The sequence below is a fragment of the Austrofundulus limnaeus genome, unplaced genomic scaffold (genome assembly GCF_001266775.1).
Source record: "Austrofundulus limnaeus strain Quisiro unplaced genomic scaffold, Austrofundulus_limnaeus-1.0 Scaffold139, whole genome shotgun sequence".
Taxonomy (NCBI): domain Eukaryota; kingdom Metazoa; phylum Chordata; class Actinopteri; order Cyprinodontiformes; family Rivulidae; genus Austrofundulus; species Austrofundulus limnaeus.
The window spans coordinates 1,186,139-1,190,061 of NW_013952541.1; the positions used below are offsets into that span (position 1 = coordinate 1,186,139).

At 37.6% G+C, this 3,923-nt stretch overlaps 1 protein-coding gene across 2 annotated transcripts in view; it reads right to left on the minus strand.

The window, feature by feature from the left end:
* Window positions 1-3,127, minus strand: part of zmynd11 (zinc finger, MYND-type containing 11) — a 26,575-nt gene extending 23,448 nt beyond the window's left edge. Inside the window, exon 1 of one of the 2 annotated variants that reach the window (XM_014016155.1) lies at window positions 2,944-3,127. The gene's annotated coding sequence lies outside the window, so the exon portion shown is untranslated. The remainder of the gene's footprint in view (window positions 1-2,943) is intronic. The other variant, XM_014016156.1, reaches the window with a different exon arrangement.
* Between the last annotated feature and the right edge of the window lie 796 nt (window positions 3,128-3,923).

Sequence of the window (3,923 nt, forward strand, 5' to 3'; positions counted from 1 at the left end):
AATTTTAAATAAATAATCAAGATAAAAAAACTTAGCCATACTTTTACTTTTTAGTGACTACTTGAAAATTGGACACGAATCAATGCCTCCAAGTTTATCCGCTTAAAAAGCAGTGATTGTATATAGATAATTACTAAATATTCACATAATTTGTAGTTTGGAAAACACAGAAAACATTTTCCTCTTCCCCATGTGGGCAAATCCTGTATTTAAAAAGGCAGCTCAACAAAATATCTAAGGAATTTAATAAAAAAAAGAAAAAACTCTTCAAAACCTTCAAAGATGCTTAATAACTGTCATTTACTTTTTTCCCTGTGGTGCASAAGGCTGACCTTTCTCTACGTCTTTAGAAATTCAAATCCAATTTCATGCATCCTTCCTCCAGACCATCCATGAAACCAAAGATGTCACTTCCATAAATCTCAGCCAAAAGCTAAACGTAAAAACCTTGAAGCGCTCCTGCCTTCTGGGTGATAGTGGGCTTTAGTGGAGGAGGCAGGGACAGATGTCAAGAGGCGATGTGTCATATTTCCACCTTTTTCATGTCAGTGTGAACATTTGTTTTCAGAGGAAAAGCAGCAAATCAGTTTAAAACTGAAGAAACTAAAACTAAACAAATATAGTAGGTTTATATTTTAGTCGTCACCTTCCAAACTGTAGTACTTTTTTGTTTTTTTTTTTTTTTGCGCCTTGGTTTCAGACATATATAAGCTTGGATTGTTTACAGATGTCAGCTTAATGCAGATTTTAAATCTGAATCTGATGAAATACAGGCTCAGAGTGAACCAGCAGTTTGATATTTATGWCTCTATTCTTCTTTCAGCTGTTCTCTGTCCTCTCTCCAACTACCTACATTATTTGTCTTTTTGCATCTCTAATATACTACCAATAAAACCAATGTCCTCCTCTGGACATGTCCAGACCATCTCAGTCTGGCCTCTCTAACTTTATCACCCAGTTGTTCAACCTGTGCTGTACCTCTGATGAGCTCATTCCTAAYCTTATCCATTCTTGACACGCCTAGGAAAACCTCCACATCTTCAGATCTGACACTTCCAGTTCTTTTCTCCTGTCTTTCGGTCAATGCCACCGWCTCCAAACCATACAACATTTCTATTATTATAAACCTTGCCTTTGACGTGTGCTGCCCCACTTTTGTCACAAATCTCTCCTGAAACTTCTCTCCATCTCCATCTGGAGTGGGTATAATGGGGAAGAAATGTAAAAAAATATATATATATATACATAATGTGAGCGACCAAAAATGCAGTTTTGCAAGCCAAGCACACTAAACTGGATTATGATTTTTTTAACGTGGCCATTGAAAAAGCAAACACTTTGTGGCAAACTCTGGGATTTAGTGAAAATGAAAGGAACAATTACTGTTTCCCAGTAAGTTTGAAATCATCACAGCCGAGGGAGATCCTACTTTTAAGAGATGTAATATTTATTGCTTTCCTCATTGAAAAATATAGTTGAATAAACTAGGGGTGCGCCGACAGTGTCAGGTGTTATGAAGGTCACAACACAACTTCCATGTTCCAATGTTATTCTATTGAAATACTTTGAACCAACCCCTGAAACAAACAATCTTGTTTTAACTGGACATTAGGTTGTGCTCACAACAGAGCAAAAGGCGACAGTGGCTGATTTTCAAACTTTTCTGGAGGTATGAACGACGATCTTTTCCACCAATCTTATCTAAGAACCGGTCAATCTTTGATCTCCCAAAATTAAGGAATTTGCCACCGATTTATCAGTGCACACTTATCTAGTTGGCGCTTGTGCACAATTGTGGGTTTCACATATACAGAATTTTAAGAACGAGATACAACATTGTGTACATGTATGCAGGTGTTAAAGAAGTGTGCTGACTGCATAAGCAGTTTAGTATCACAACATAGCTGAGAAAAAAAGGGGAAGGGGTGAGGACTTGAGTAATGTAAGCACCCGTATTTTGTGTCAAGAGCAATAGGTGTAAATGACGGCTACCTGAGTCAAAAATACTCAAGCAGCCGGGCCACCTCTCCATGCATGTGCTGTGCTGGCATGTCAACACAATCACTGCAGAAATGTCCCGCCACACTGAAACAAAACGACCACCTTAATGAATTAGATAGTGTGCGACGCATGGGAAGTCTGCCAACACAAGTTGACAGTCATGGTAAACAAAGAGACCACACATCACTCATCTAGCCTGTTAATAACTCCAGAAAGCTTCTCCCTAAACTCATGCCAAATGAATAGTTACGTGACCGGAAAAAAAAACATCGATTAAACAAACTCAGCGCTACCTGCACGTTTTGGCCTCACACTCACAAATAAACCCGCTAAAAACAAGTTTGACACTTACAGTCACACTAAGTCAGTCATTCAGTGGAAACAGTCCGGCGGTAACGGAGAGATATAAAACTTAGGAGTTTAATTCAAATAACATGACACCACTTGCATTTTTGGGCAACAAAGACAGCTGTGGAGGCCACTCAAGAAGCTAGCAGCAGCTAGCTGGCTTTGTCACGACAGACTCATTATTTTTATTTTTATATGATTTAAACGAACTCGTTGGCACTGGAGATATGCTGCGAGATGATATCCAACTGGATTATGTCAATGTTTGACGAGCGAGCAAGCTTTTATGAGGAGTTATTTTTTTGTTACTGAAGCTAAASTGGCACGAAGCTAGCTTAGCTGACGAAGCTAACAAACTTATTCAAAAAACGCAAATAAAACTCACAATAAATGAGGTCAGAGTGACCTATTTAAAGTCGGGATTAAAGTGTAGGACAAAGAGCAATACTCGACTCAGTAGGTACTTTTGTTGAAGAGGACGCCGTGTTCACGATCCTCCTTCCTTCGCGATTAGCAGGGGGAAGCTAACGATGCTAACGCCTGTAGCTGCTGTTGTCATTGAGCCATTACAGCGAGAATAATCACCAAACTCACCTTCGCCACAGTGGCACCAAGACACGGCGTAGCRAAAATAAATCCCCGAAGGACAGGACGCCAGGCAGCTTACATCAGTATACCAGCTCCGAGATGGGGGCTGAGGTCTGCGTCCAGCGTGAAAGCAGCGCCGGGGATGGGAGGTAAACAGAGGCGAGGAGCGGGCGGAGCGGAGCAGGTGAGCCGCAGGGAGATGTGGCGGAATCCTTCCTTCAGCCGGGGAGCGAGGGGGGGCGATGTGGTCGTTTTACATGACAGTGGGGTCGTAAAACAAAACAAAAATAAAATACATTTGCTCACTTTACTGTTAATAAAAATAAACAGGCGTTCGTTTTTTTTACATCAAGCAATAATATGGAAGCCCATTTCTGAAGAATAAAAAATATATATAATTCTTAAAGTTTTAACATTAAAGAACATCTCAAAATTATGACATTTTAATATTGTAACTTTTAATTATGATTTAGTATTTCATAACACTTTCATAAATAAGAAATCACATATAAATATGAGATGTTAAGTCATAATTTAATATATTTTGAGACACTTGTGATAAGTCATACTCATGATATTTCATCCAGTTGTAAATATGAGATAGGTCATCATAGTGTTAGATCTCATATTTATGAGTTAGCTCTAAATATAGTGAACCAAATTTGACAATAATAACAATAAAAAATGTATTTATTATATAGGGCCATTAAACTTTTGTACAATAAAAAATAGTCATTGTACTTTTTAGGTGTAGTAGTATTTGTATTATAATAAATAATTATTTTTTGTTTTTGTTGTAAATTTGGATTCAGGATAAACAAGTCTCATTTTGAAACATCTTACATTTTTATTGATTTAGGAAACAACATGAGCTCTATGAAATAAGACGTAAAACAAAAGAAATAAAAAATATAGACATCCATCAATGCAAATGTTTATGAAAACAAAATGATATTACTAGCATTTTTGACTTATCACTTAAAATC